This window comes from Rhinoderma darwinii, chromosome 6 (assembly GCF_050947455.1).
Source record: "Rhinoderma darwinii isolate aRhiDar2 chromosome 6, aRhiDar2.hap1, whole genome shotgun sequence".
NCBI classification, from domain to species: Eukaryota; Metazoa; Chordata; class Amphibia; order Anura; family Rhinodermatidae; genus Rhinoderma; species Rhinoderma darwinii.
In genome coordinates, this window is record NC_134692.1 from 45,459,129 (window position 1) to 45,475,174 (window position 16,046).

Sequence of the window (16,046 nt, forward strand, 5' to 3'; positions counted from 1 at the left end):
GACCCAATCTTTACACATCTTTGGAGGAGGAGGCAGTTGGGCTCTGTGCCATACAATTAGTTGCATGACTTTATCACCTGCCAAGAGTAGGATATGAAAGAAATGACATCTTTATTTACAGAAATACTCAGTTTACAAGGAAGATGGAATTTACCGGCCATAGACATCAGATTTTTTTTTAATGATCTTGCTAATCTGATGTCAGTGGGGACTGAATAATAATAACCGGATGATTCCATTTGGGAAAAACTGGTATCTGACTGACTGCATTTCAACCTGTCGGATTCTATTGTTTTTCTCAAGATAAGCATTGCTACATGTGACTCCTTAAAGGGGTTTTCCAGCCAGTAAAAATTGATGGTCTATCCTCAGCATAGGCCATCAACAGCTGATGGGTTGGGGTCCTACTCCCAGGACGCCCGATGATCAGCTGTTTTGAAAGGTGTGCAGCACTCGTAAGAGCGCTGCTTCCCCTTCATTTCTACTTGCTCACTGTGAATCGTCGACGCAGATGTAGCGGCGATTTACAGGTATTGCAGCCTTTTCTCCCATTCACTTCAATGGGAGAAGAAAGCACATCTACATAAACCCCTTTAATATCTTTTTACACAATCGAATAGAAAATATAGAATTCTGATATAGCATATCAATTCCCATCACAAAATTACAAAAAACAACTTGCCTTCTCACCCTTGCTCTCATGGATGCTTTACAAATTAACATTTACAAACAAAATTTTCATAGAACATTTTAAAACTACTGTATTTTTACATTTTCGAAGTAGCCCGCTATGTCAGCTGTTAGATACCAGGAGGTGTACTTGAAAGAGGTCATTAAATGAGTTCTCCTGTTGGCTTAAAAATGTATCAATAAAGAGTTTCCATTTATTGAAACATCTAGTTTCCTGTGTTTTTTTTTGTTCTTTCTATTTCCCACTTATCCATATTCAGTAAATATTTTGTTTGATACGAGGGATACATTCATAAAGGAGACTCCTTTTGTCTACTATTGATATAGCATGAATAATCAGCGGCATTGATACAACTGATACAGAATTGTTGAGCGTGACCAGATAGTGTGAGTCAAATCGATCGTTGGTTCTTGACACTTTGGGCATGAGCGCAACCTGCTTGGTGAATTTTGTTGTACAGGAATACTAAAGCCACAAATGGCACAATAAATTAATCTAAAATAAGATTCAATTCATCTTTCATGTATGCTTTCTCTCCTCACTATTTTCCAGGCATCTAAGATTTTCTGAGGTATATCTGGATATTGAAATACCCTAGCCCATGTTTGGAGTATATTTGTACTTTCAGTACCGAAAGGCCTGTCTCTGATTTTAAGATATAATAAAGATAACGGGGGCTTATTTGGTGTTTTTCCCTCCATCAAGTCCATTTAATTAGTCTTATATTCCTGTGAGAGATCTAGCAACTTAGATTTTAAGAAACTTTTCAATTGACAGAATGGTAAAATGTTTTCTTCTTATTTAATCTAAGACTTAAACCTTTCATTCAGGTTGACAGTTGGTTGAGTCAAGCCAGTTACTTAAATTGGTCCAAAAAATCAAATTGTTGCCATACTTTCTCCTTCATTTTTTTCTTCAAAAGGTAAATTTTAAAAAGAACTTGTGTTGCTTGGTGACTTTTAGTGGCCGTCGATATGGCCTACATCCAGATGGGGGCATGGAAAAAGGTTGTCTTTTGTGCACTGAACAGACTCTCTCAGTCCACACCTGGTATTCCGACGTGTGAAGGAACAAGCCTTATCTTATTCCCTAATAAGAAGTTTATTACCCTAATTCTCTTTTCTCTTGTGCCAGGAATTCAAATAAAAAGGACTTCTCATTTGACAACATCGTTTAAAAAGTGTGATATACAACTTCTAGCCCTGATATGTTTTCTGGCCCACACGATTTCTGAGAACTTACATAAATTGTATGGTGTAATTCTCTTCATCATAAAAAAAAAAACAACAAAACAATATGACGTTGAATACAGAAATTTGGCTTGAGGTCCAGATTTAGCATTTCAATCCATTTAGTCACTAGCGTATGAATTAGATAAACTTCTATTTATATGTTTTAATCTGACCCAGTGGAGTATAGTCAAATACCATCATCCAGGCTCCAACACTAAAGTACTTTCAAGTTAAAATAAGCCTCTTTCTGTATAATAGACTTCTCAAGAGAACTCCAAATTTTTTTCTATAGTCTACAATAGAACTAAATGTGATGCCAAAGAATAAATCAATAAATCAATGAAAATAAATTAAAACTGCAGAATTGTTCTCCCATCCTATTCTCCACTTAAATGTTGACATGTACTAAAGATACCAGCACAGAGCTTTGTGTAATAAAAAGCCCATATTGTATTACTTTAAAGGGGTTGTACATGATTAGAAACACATGGCTGCTTTCTTCTAGAAATAGTGCCACAACCCATGGGTTGTGCCTTGTATTGCAGCTCAGTTTCATTGAAATGCATGGAGCTTAGCTGCAATACCAAACACAGCCTGTGGACAAGTGTGGTACTGTTGGAAGAAAGCAGTCATATTTTTCTAATCCTGTACAATCTATTTAATGCTTTCGGTACACAACCATTTGTGGATAATTAAAAATCTGTAGTTTGCCCCATTCCCAATAGTAAGGGTAAGCAAATTTGGACTTATACTTGTAGCTATATTGCTTGGTCTCACTGGAATCCACAGAACAAGAAGCAGCTGCTGTAGGAATTTCTTACCAGGCATGAGCAGTAGTCCATAACAATCAGTCAAGAAGCATAGTCAATATATCGAAGACAGCAACAGATAAAATAGAAGGCACCAAAACATTAGACAGGCACAGGGTCAGCAATAGAGGTCAGTGTAGCAGTAAAAAACAGCAAGCAGAGTGCTTATCAAGGTCAAGGCTAAAGTTCAGCAGCAACACGGCAATTACCAGGCAAAGATTACATGAAAGAAGATAGCCAAAGAAGAGGTCTGGTCAAAATCAGGACACAAAGATAAAAGGTCAACATGTAAAGCACTAAGGGTCTGTTTACACTAGCCAATTATCGGCAAACGAGCATTCACAGAATGCTCGTTCCCAATGATTGCCCTGTGTAAACCGCACAACGATCAGGCCGCTTATCGTCTGATTGTATAGTTTTAAATGCCCAAAATATTACCATTGTCGGCAGCACATCTCTCTGTGTAAACATGACATGATAGCAATGTATGGGTGACGAACGATTGTAGTAACGATCACTCGTCCCCATACTAGCTTCTTTTGAAAGGAGCTGTCTCGTTGATCTGCGCTCGTCTACATGGCCCATGTTGGGCCATGTAAGAGCACCATTAGATGCAGTGAGAAAGTTTTAGCAACTAAAGGAAACTTTATGGTCTTTGTGGTAGAGATAAAAAAAGATACGTTTTCATTTTGATTGGCCAGGCAGATCAGCATACTACTCTACATTAGCTATCTGGCATCTTGCGAAGATGCATGAGCCATACATAAAGCACAAGGCACGTGCCAGAGCCAAACTCTATAGATGTTGCTGGAGCACTCTGGGGTAAGGTCCTTCAAGCTTACAAATTGTGATAACACAGGAAACTAACATAAAAAGCTTGCCAAGTACAAATCAATGCAGCAGGACTCGAATCGAATAACATAGTTAACATGTTAAAACACTTTTTTTTTCCATACTGGTGATCCTTTAAGTAAATACATTGGAAGCAGGCAATGGTGAGAGCTTTCGGTGAGGATCACTTCCTAGACGACATGTTAACTAAAGTTGTCACTAAGGCTTTATTCAGACGAACGGGAATTACGTCCGTGCAACGCGCGTGTTTTTCACGCGCGTTGCACGGACCTATATTAGTCTATGGGGCCGTGCAGACATGTGCGTGATTTTTACTCAGCGTGAGTCCGCTGAAAAAAAGTCACGACATGTCCGTTCTTTGGGCGTTTTGCGCGAATCACGCACCCATTGAAGTCAATGGGTGCGTGAAAACCACGCATGTCGCACGGAAGCACTTCCGTGCGAACAGCGTGATTCGCGCAACAGCTGTCAAAGGGATGAATGAAAACAGAAAAGCACCACGTGCTTTTCTGTTTACAAACATCCAAATGGAGTGTCATAATGATGGCGGCTGCGCGAAAACACGCAGCCGCGCATCATATGATGCTGCCACACGGAGCTGTTAAGTGGCTTTTGCGCACGCAAAATGCCGCGTTTTTGCGTGCGCAAAAACGCCACGCTCGTGTGAATCCAGCCTAACTCAAATTTACAGTCTTTAATACACAAGACTCATGTCCATTAGCATGAACCTCATTCACCTTTCATGCCAATAACGCCAAGGAAGATTTGTAAAAATAAAAACACATTTTATCCCATACTACAGATATTGAGACAGTTCCATTTGAATCCCTCTATACCAATAGTCCTGTCCAAGAGTGTCATAATTTAAAGTTGATCACCAGGCACTAAAAAGAAAACTAACAATAAAGACATCTATCTATCTATCTGTCTGTCTGTCTGTCTGTCTGTCTATCTATCTGACTGTCTATCTGTCTGTCTGTCTGTCTATCTATCTATCTGTCTGTCTGTCTGTCTGTCTGTCTGTCTGTCTATCTATCTATCCATCTACATTCCACATCCATGGAATCAGTGTGATGTTCGATTATACGATTTACCAGCACTGAATGATTATAGGAAATTTAAATATGCTCTTCATATGTATTTTTAGAAATGCTATAGATAATAACACAGGCTAAGATTAGAAATGGCACGGTGTGGCTGCTGCCAAGCAGCTTTTGCCCCTTCTCTGCTTTCAGAAAAGAGCCAATTGAGATTTGAGCTGGACAGTTTGAGGCAGACTGGTTGCTAGGGATACACTGAATAACAACTACAGCATGGTAAATGGGCTTGTCAGACAGCTCTACCAAAGAGAGAAAAGAAAGGCTGCTACTCAAGCAACACATTTGTCTACCTCTTACTGGCATATCAGATGTTGGGTAAAATACCTAAGATGGAAACCACTTAAAACATATATGAATCTTCTGAGCTCATTTTTCGATATATTAGTATGGTCCAAAATAGAAAACAAATGGGAGATTTTCGGAATGTGAGTCATAATGCAAGAGGCAAAAATGACCTCATGCCTGTCCATGGAGAACAGAGTGAAAGTGTCAGGTCTAATCTTCTTCATATAAATGTCAAAAGTGGAAGAGTTAAGGGCAACAAAAAAAGTGGCACTTAATCATTCATTCTTTGCTTAGAAACAATGTTTTTTTTCCCAACCATCTGCCAAAATATTACTAAACCCCCCCCCCCCCAGCTCTCACCTTCCTGAAAACATTATTAAAGATGTTCCTCTCTGTTCTATCTCTGGAAAGGTTTTGCTCTTTACCACTAGTGTGGTGTTTTGTAAAGAAATAGAATTACAGACACCCTACAGTGAAGGTCTTGTAGAGGCCCCGTGAGAAGGACTGACTCACTGCAGCATTAGACAGGGGGGTGTTGAATTTTAGGGAGGGGTTACTGTATCCCGTCTGGTGCAAAGAACATTCTGGGAACAGCAAATTGCACTAATGTTCTATACTGCATGGTCATTAGCACATTTTTAAGATTGAAATAGCTCGCGGGAAAGTAGAGGCATGATGGACGTGCAGGGATGGAACTGTTCTTGATTATCAGACTGCAAGTTAGACAACAGAGGACTATGTAGGTAAAACTACTCTATAAGATAATAACCATGTAGCCTCTTCTCCCTCTCTGATAATAAGTTCCTGTTAAGAGGACTCTAATGGGGAGGGGGGTCACATGCTCTTTTAGTATGTTCTAATACAGTTTATACATTTTTGGGTATGGGCTTTAGCCTGGCAGCATGAACTCAAATAAGCATTTATTACAGCTCTATGAATTATTAGTATGTGAAAGTGTGACACACAAATGTTGTGTTTGCTATACAAACTTTATTTTAGTATACAAGGGAAATTGGGCTAACTGAATATGGCATTGGCCACGTGATATGTGACCCCCACGTGCATGGGCACAGTAATCATAGAGGCAGACCATGAAGTTGCCTCAGGGCCCCAAAATCTCTGCTTGTTGTTATTCTAGAGGAACATTTATAGTTTACTTCCAGTGGATAAAATTCAGTCCATGGTCATGTGATGGACACACAGGTGATGGGATCATTAGAAGACACAGCTCTGATACATATACTGTAACTGCAACAATCCCAGCAGCTGTGAATCCATCACATGACTATGGACAGAAATTAAAATACACTGGAAGTAAATAATTAACCCCTACCCGCACCACGGCGTAATAGCACGTCATGTTGCGGGGGGTGATGTTTAGAGCGGGCTCACCCGCTGAGCCCGCTCCGTATGCAGCGGGTGTCAGCTGTGTATTACAGCTGACACCCGGGACTAACGGCCAGGAACAGTGATCGCGCTGTTCTTGTCCGTTTAACCCCTTAGATGCTGCGATCAATCAGAGAAAGAGGGGGGTGCCCCCCTCCGACAGCTCTTCGGCCCCCCGCAATGCAATCAGGAGGAGCCAATGGTTGTCAAGGCAGCCCAGGCGCTTAATAAAGCCCCCCAAGACTTCCTTTTTTAATCTCCTGTTAAGTCCTGCCTCTGGCAGGACTTAACTGGAGCCTGTAAATATGACAATATAGTGCAATACATTAGTATTGCAGTGTATTGTACCATCGATCTAACGCTCGCTGGTTCAAGTCCCCTAGGGGGACTAATAAAATGTGTAAAAATAAAGTTTAATAAAGTTTTTAGTAGTGTAAAAAAAATACATTAAAAGTTGAAAAAAAAACTTTTCCCATTTTTCCTCTGACGTAATGTAAAAAATAAAAAGCGTATACAAAATTGGTATTGCTGCGTCCGTAAACGTCCGGACTATTACAATATAGCATTATTTAATGCGTACGGTGAACGCCGTAAAGAGAAAAAACTATAAAATGCCAGAATCGCTGTTTTTTTGTCACTTTATATCCAACAAAATATGAAATAAAAAGTGATCAAAAAGTCTCATGTAGACTTTCTATTGGTATCAATAGAAACGACAGCTCGCCCCGCAAAAGATTGAGAAATCAATGTTTTTTTTCCTATTCCACCCCACAAATAATTTTTTTCCAGTTTCCCAATACATTATATGGTACAATAAATGCTGCCGTGAAAAAACTACAACTCGTCCCACAAAAAAACAAGCCTTTATATGGCTTTATTGACAGAAAAATAAAAAAAAGTTATGGCTTTTAGAGGGTTGGGAGGAAAAAATGAAAACCCCAAAAACGGGAAAGGGTTAATGTTCATACTGAATAACAAGCAGAGATCTTGAAAACCGTGAGGAATTAATACAGAAAGTATATTGGAAAGTTGTATAACTTCCAATTATGCAAAAAATAATATTAATTTGCTGACACTGGACATCCCCTTTAATATTATTAACAAACTATTAGGACATAATGATATAATAGCTTGACGGACATCTATGACATCTAAAGGCCCTATTACATGGGCCAATGATCGGGCAAACGTGCGTTCCAATGAACGCTCGTTCCCGATCATTGCCGTGTACAGCCAATAAACGAGCTAACGCTCATTCATCGGCTAATCTGCTCTTTTATGCAGAATTGAAAATCATCATTGTTGGCAGCACATCTCCCCGTATAATCAGGGAGATATGCTGTGAACATGATAAAAATATATTTGATCGTAGTAATGATCGCTCGTCCCTATAGATATCCAATCATTGCTCTGTGTGGAAGGAGCAAACGAGTACCGATCAATGAGCTGTCTCGATGATCGGCGCTCCTTTACACAGCCCATGTCGGGCCGTGTAATAGTACCTTAAGGGTATCTTTATACATTGTGGATTAAGTCTGGTTTACGTGATAATTACGAGTCTAAATCCAGAGTCCACAGCAGTTCTTCCGTTGATGCATGTAAATGAGGTATGTTATGCCCCATTCACATGCTCCTGGAAAAAATCTGCAGATTTAATAACACATATGCTGTTTATTATTGATTTGGAAAGCTACGGATTACCTCCATTTTTATTGCTAATATGCGTGTGAATGGAAATGGAAATCCACAGTATCTGAATTTCAACTCGGGATTTCTGCAACAGATTTTCCAGAACATCTATGGTGGATTTGCCTATTGCAAGTCCTGACCTTGTGAACATGACCTAATACTACTCACTTCATTCCATCTCAGAGACAATATTTTGAAGGTCTACATATTTAATTTCCTTGGAACGTGGTCAGGGGTTCCACAAGAAGACAGCAGCAGTAAGAGATCTTACTTTTACTGCATAGATGGCAAATTGATTTCAACATTCTCAAAGATACTTGGCAAGGGGGCAGAAAAACTGTAACAAATCTGAGCCAAAATCTACTGCTATGCAAGAATTATAGAATGGTTTACCCGCTCCTATACCATGCTTGTTAGGGGTTGGAATGGGATTTTCCATGAGGGGTAACATTTGGCAATGAGGTTGTGAATAACTTCTAAAGATCTATATTGTGTGGTTTCAACAAATCCTGCTGTTGGTAGTTATAAAGTATGAGGAAAGTTCTTCTGGCACTTTGACATCAATTGAGAAACCTCTGAGCATCACAGGTCACCTAAACATTGTTACTGACCAGATTCATCAATTTATGTCTATTGGTTATCAGAATCCTATAGAGAACGTATAATGTTACCCAGATATGTCATAACAGAATAGATTGAGTAACATTATTATGGTTTACTTGGCTTCAGCAGCCATTATAGACCCAGATAAAATGTGACTGACTATACAGTACACATTGTAGTATGACGGACAATATAACAAAAATATAGAAATCCAAATATGTATAAAGCCTAAAGCATGCCAATTCCTTATAATAGTTGCATATGGTGAGTTCATTAAACCCCACACGGAAACATGTGCCCCCTCACAGTTGTGCTCATGTCATCATTGATGAGGAATTTGCATGATCAATATGAATGGAACTCCATAACCTATATGAAATCACTCTATGCAAACCCAGTTGGATTTATAGGTTTTTTATTTTTCAACTATGTTGGACAACAGTAGTTTTAGTATTTTTTCTAGTTTCTATATGAAATACACATTTCTGTACTTGCATAACTCATTGAAAATGTCCAGTGACGTGAGGTTGGCCTGACTCCAAACTGCAGGATATAGTTCCAGCCACTGACTCACAGAGGTTTCTGTTACATGAAGTCTGAGTTTTTCCAGTTATTTATTACATCTGGTGGATTCTTGTAACTGTTAGGTATACCCACCCACACAATGCATGAGACCAGTCACAATGCTGTGTAAGGCAGACTAGGTGCTAACAGTGTGTACTGTGTGTTCTCCACATTGGACTCTGGAGTCTGAGGCTTTGCAGAGCATCTATTCAAAAACAAGAGGAAAACAGCCTATGTTTATTCTGCCACCTTATACAGATCAACATGTTAAAATGATCAAAGTATAATATAGTGGTGTTCTGAATAAATCCTCTTTAAATGGGTTACAGTATATCAAATGTTGGCAACATCCATTTCCCATTTCTTAAAGCATGTATGCTCTCAGTATAGGTTTTATGCAAGGGAAAAAGATCAAATATTTCTTGTAAAACATGTTTGCCCCCTTCATAATTTACGTGTTTAATTCCTCAGACATTGGATTGTTCCTCCTGACTAGCCTGGTAAAGCGCACATTTCTGTACCTTGTCATGGTCACCAAAAGATATTGTCCCACCACTGGTTCCAAACAAAGAGCATCTCCAGTTACCGTTTACCTTACAAAGTCAACAGTATCGTGTGCCCTCCCAAAGCTGTCCCTGGACATTTAAAGAGGATCTGTCACTAGTTTATTAATTCCCTATTTCCTAACTAATGTCAGCGCTTTGCTGCTGATAACTACAGTGTGTGTTGTTTTAAAAAAAAACTTTTATTATTTGCAAAATTATGAGCATTTATCTAAATATGCTAATTTGGCTATACTTGCCAAATGGGAGGTTACTCTTTCTTTTCACTCTGGGCGGTGCAATGTTTTCTGTATGACGCTGTTCAATCAGCTGTGCGGTAGCTCCACCTCAGGAGAATCGCGGGTGACACCCACTTGTCTAGTAGAGTCTCATATACATATCTTGAAAAAAGCTAAACTTTTAAAATAATAAACATTTTGGGATACAATTTTCACTAGCATTATCAGTGTGACAGCGCCTATTAGATTAGCTAGGAGATTGGTCATTACTAAACTAGTGATAGATCCTCTTTAAACTTGCAAGGAGGGTGACTTTAGTACCCCTATTTACAGCCTAGGGACTGTCCATATATCTTTTTTTTATAAATAGTTGCCTGTCACGTTAGGAAGACTACACAGTTTAATAGAGAGACTGCTCAGATGTTCATCTGTTTACACCATTCACATATGTGTACATCACCAAATGGTTGTCCATTTTAGACATCCTACAGAAGAATGTTCATAAATGTTGTCTGGGGATGGTCCCTATCAACCAATCTCACCAACAGACCCCGATGTTAATATAAGTGATCCAAACATTTATCCACTGGGATGCTTTGTTATGTGGCCACCTATAGTAGCAAAATCCAAAAAGTGGGATAGAATTCTGTATGGCCATCTGATTGGATCTGTGTGATCAATGAATTTGTAAACAATTAAAATGTTCTTCTAAGTGGCAAATGTACATTGCTTCAGGCAGATGAGGTTACCTCTCCCATTTATACACTTTTAACAGATGTAGATTATGGAATTATTGAATCCTTCAGTATATTTATTAACACTAAATTTACAACTGGTTAATATTAAACTCACTAGGATATTTTTTTAAATATTACCGATTCAATGTTTGTAATGTTTAAGTAGACAAGAACTATTGCACATAGTGGGAACTGTGTAATCTGATGATTCAGGGGATTTACTAAGAGCCTTACTGTCTTTCATACCAGTGACAAGACTAACTACTGATGAATTTTCCCTGACCACTGTGAATTACTCCTAGGCTCATATGCAGCAATAGGCGTAATGTTTCACAATGCTTGAGATTATTATATATAAATTCAAATTCACTGAAGTCATTGGTCAATCATTTACTGCATTCATTAAAATCTTCCCAGTCACATCTTAGAATAACCCTCTCCTATTAACTGTTATCCAAAAAGCATCCTCACAGACCGTAGTGTCCATCGACACCCTGCTCCACACTTCCCATCAGCAATAGTTGGGTGCAGTGGAATCTGTTTTTCCAGATTGTGAGCGTTACCAGATCTCGTAATAAGTCCAGGACAGGTAAGACGTTTACCACAATGGGTTCCCCTATGCTTCACTACCATATAGGGGCCTGATCCTTACCTTTTTTCTTAGAAAGAGGTCTAAATATGTCAACACAAAAAGATTTTTGAACATGTAATAAAAATGCTGTGTGTGTCGTTGAGTGCTTCTAATCTCAAGAAACATTCAATATCTCTCCCTTACACAGTACAATTATCACTGATCAAGGCATAAAAGAAGGTCCACATCAGACCATAAATCGGAAATATATCTGGACTGTGCCTTTTGTACAGTAGTAATGACTATACCAAACGTTGCTTGATTCTACTTTCCAAGATGTTCTGCAGAAGTTTTAAAGGTTTGTTTGATTTAGAAAACACCATTTTCAAATGCCATATAAGTGAATTGTGAGGTAATAGAGGGAAGTCTTATCTATTAGTCTCATCTATTAGCCAGAGTGGCAACGAAGGGCGCCTCTTGCTTTGTAGGACTCTGCACGTAAATGCACTACATAGATAGTCCATTCAGTTGATATATTAAATATGCAATCTGTGCAGATACACAGGGGACCTAAAGGGAAGGGGTTCCATTGCTAGCTTAAAAAAAAAATAATAGTGCTCCCTACTGCCTTTTACATCACATGTAAGAGGCCACACAGTGAGGAAATGGAGCGTCATGAAGGTGGTCGTCTCTGGCTAGTTCGGCACTGCCATTAAATGAGCAGTTGTAAAGCAATAGGCCCATATACTGTACTTGTAGAGAGGCCGTCTGTTGTTGGTGCCCGCCCCAAATAGGCCGTCTGTTGTTGGTGCCCGCCCAAAATCCATTAATTTCAATGGAAACTACGTAATGCTTCATTTCTCCTGTAGTGGTATTTCAGGGAAATGTAACACTTGCTGCTGGGTCCCCCTGTATGTTACAACTGATCACCGGTGGTTGAAGCAACTATAATTATAAAATAAATAAATATTAATAAATAAAACAAATTTAGAAAAGGTTTGTTTTTTTATCCTGATGACTTGTAGTTGCATATCCTTTAAAGAAACCTATTGAGAGCAAGATGGCTTTTCAGCCCACAAAATTATAGAGTTCTTACTATTTTGTGCATACTAGACTAAAAGCTAGGGTTAACAAAATCTTGGCTTTAACCAAAAAAATTAAGTCATAGTCTGGCCGATCTATGAAACCCCCCACCCAGGGATCATGTTCTCTAAATAAGATAAACTCAGCCTGCCGCTTTTATTGTTTGGAGAAGGGATGAAGCAGCCTCTTCTTTTGCAGTTGTGCTTATAAGACCAGGGCTTTGTCCTTCATTAGTGCATAAGAGCAGTTAGTATAATTCTAGAACATTCTATATCTGTGTTACATAAGGTATGGACTTTTTTTAAATACAGGTTCACACGGCATATTTTTAGACAAATCAATGGGAAGCTGTGTAGCTTATACGAGGCATATTTTTACAAGGCTGAATTAGAAAACGTCTTATAAAAAAAGGCTTCATAAAAAAGAAGTGACATGTCACTTCTTGAAACGTTTTAAAAGCTGATTTTCTCCATTTCCCATTGACATTTCAAAAAACGCTTCACAAATACGCCTCAAAAATAAAAAAACTTTGAAAATCAGCTCCGAAAACACCTGGATTTCAGAGGCAGTTTTGCCTTGAAATCCACCTTGTATTTTTCAGTGTAAACATATGCCAGGTGAACTTAGCCTAGGAATATATATTGCACATACATGTGTTAAAAGAACACTTCCTTTACTGGATTCAATTATATTTTTCAGGCTATTAATTTGCCTTTAAATGTAATAAATGCACACACATTAATCTATTCCATCTGCCCAATCCCAACAACATGAATATTTGACTCTACTTTGTCAGCTATTTTTTTAAATATATGTAATATAAAAATATATTAGCAGTAAAGATGTTTAAACAAGTTTCCGGATAGGTATTTCGTTTCAGACTTGTACAAGGGTATTCATAGTGTCCCCGTGGTGAATCAAAATGGGTCTTCTCCTGTCCTCTTGCTGGTTTGCACGCTTCTATTCTCCTGAGAGCTGCAGGACTGCAGGATCTAAATGGCCAAAGCAGAATTTTGTTGGAGAATTTCAATACCAAAAATCTAATATCATTGAATTTTTACCTGTCCCATTATTTATCTACCACTTACCATAGGGATAGACCCCGCGGCTGCTATAGGGCCTCTGCTGATAGCTCAGGTTGGCTGAATACTTCTCCACAGGGCCTACAAATAAGGGTGTGGTGAATAAACACAATCAACAAACAAGCACAAAGTCCTCCTGTCCCAGGTCCTTGGGGATAAGGTGTTAACCAGCACCAGTGGGAGGCACCATGGTAATGTTTGCTATGTGGCCCCCTTAACTCTTTGTACACCCATGGACTACACTGAGATAAGTGGAACAAGAAATGTATAGCATGTACGCCCTCCCTGTATAGAAAGGCAACATAGAGTTAAAACCTCACCTTTTAACGCGACTTCTCCTGTCTCATTCCCGTAGCTCTCCTCCGCTGGCTGTTCTACATTACACAGTCTGTATGTAATGTCTGTTGATCATAGGTGAACATTACATGGAATATGTTCACTAGCAGACAACAATACAGACAGAAAGCAGTTGGGTCATTGAGGAAGGGGTGGGAAAGCTCAAGCATTTCCACATCACTGCTGGCTGGAGCAATCCTGACCTTCTGTGCCCAAAGCGTGTGTGTGTGTGTGTGTGTGTGTGTGTGTGTACGCAAGTGTATGTACATGTATGGCTCACAACATGTACATGTGTGTCACAGTGTGTGCATGTCTTATCAGTGTGTATATATGTGTGTGTGTGTGTGTGTGTGTGTGTGTGTGTGTGTGTGTGTGTGTGTGTGTGTGTGTGTGTGTGTGTGTGTGTTCCTTTGTATGTATGCATTTGCTTTGCAAATATGGCTGTGAACTCTCACCTTTAGAAAATCCTGCGTACGCCCATGGCAGCAAGCATGTTAACGGGAAAGTCAGGGAAGATAGTGGTTGATGATCGTTTGGCAAACGGCTATCTTATGTCTTGGCCAGCCATTTACTATGGACAGTGGTGGAAGTGTGGCATGACCTAAAGGTATCATACAGTTTCTGCAACCACTGCCCACATACGCTAATCTGGGCTTGGAGATAGACAGTTTCACCTGATGCCACCTTTTAAAGAACATACTAGGAAGAAGAAAGAATGAAAGGCTCCCTTCTAGTATTAATGTTAATTGGTAATATAGATAACTTTCCTCACTTCAGTATAAAACTAGTCCAAAATACATTTTGAGAAATGCTTTTTTTATCTGGAAGATTGCCATTTAAAGTGTTTCTCTAGTTTACAAAACCCATTTTCCCTATTAGCAAATTCTGGGTAAACAGAGGGGGTCCCAATTCAGGATCCTCATCTCTTGGTCAGAGTGGAGAGTGCTCACAAAGAGCGTCTCTTGTTCTGAAGGACCTGCCCTGTCATGCATTATAAAGACAACACATTGTTTTGTATAATCATTGAGTAATGCTTGTGTAATGCTTCATTTGTCCTGTGGTGGCACTGCAAGAAAATGAATCACTTTTTGCCAGACTTCCCCATAGAGTACAGCTGAACGATGAGGCTCCCAGCAGGGGAACACTATATGATCAGCTTATTGTCAAGGGAATGTGTCGCGAATTAAAGCTTTTTTTTAAGTAAGTTACTTATTTCTATTATATTTTTTACGTTTTGTGCTGTATTATTATTTTTTTTCCACATGGTGGAAAGTATTAAAAATTAAATAATAATTTGACATGTTTTCCTATGTTGGCCACCAGAGGTAGCACTTCCTAGAATTACAGCAAGGTGAATAAGGCAAAGCAACCTAACTCACAGCTGCCGTAAATGTGGGAGGGAATTTCACCCCCCCTCCTACAAGCCAGGAAAAGGTGTCTTCAAATTGCTAAGCAGTGTCCGGCTGCCATTTTGGGTGTGATTTTACAAATGCAGCTGGCAGAAGCTATAGGACACACGAAAAGGCTAAGGGTACGTTCACACGCTTACTAAACAAAGGGAAAATAGCTCCTGATTTTCAGCCATTTTTTAATCAATCTCACGTTTTTGGCGGTGTGTTTTACGGCCGTTTTTGGAGTTGTTTTTCTATAGAGTCAATAAAAAATGGCTCCAAAAACATCCCAAGAAGTGAGACGCACTTCTTTTTGGTGTGCATCTTTTTACGTGCCGTTTTTTGAAAACGGCCGAGTAAAAAAACGCCCCGTTGGGACAGAATACCATATTTCCCATTGAAACCAATGGGCAGATGTTTGTAGGCGTTCTGCTTCCGATTTTTCAGCCATTTTACGGGACGTTTTAGAGCCCAAAAAATGGATGAAAACACTGCGTGTGAACATACCCTTAGAATGATGTAAGTGAAGTAAATGACTTTTCAGTTGACAGGTTCACACGGCGTGTATTTGACACATTTATTTTGCACATTTTACGTGCCAAAAACCGCATTAAAAAAAAAACGCTTGATTACGCTTGATTTCTTGATTTTGCAGGTTTGGGGGGATTTGTTTGTGTGTGTGGGGGGGGGGTGCACGCAACTGATTCTTCAAAACAGCAGATAAGCGGCTATGAAGGATCAGCGGCGCCCGTGCATACTCCACTGCACAAAAATAGGACACAGCTCTGCTGCGCACACTACACACACAGCTCTGCTGCACGAGCGCACACACACAGTACTGCTACATACAGACA

The 16,046-nt window shown here is 39.3% G+C and overlaps 1 long non-coding RNA gene across 1 annotated transcript; it reads right to left on the bottom strand.

Annotated features, from left to right (window-relative positions):
• Positions 1-13,238: 13,238 nt before the first annotated feature.
• Positions 13,239-14,036, bottom strand: LOC142656297 (uncharacterized). The gene is made up of 3 exons (XR_012849646.1): positions 13,786-14,036; positions 13,472-13,546; positions 13,239-13,375 (listed from the first exon to the last, which is right to left on the bottom strand). It is a non-coding gene; the product is annotated as an uncharacterized LOC142656297 (long non-coding RNA).
• Between the last annotated feature and the right edge of the window lie 2,010 nt (positions 14,037-16,046).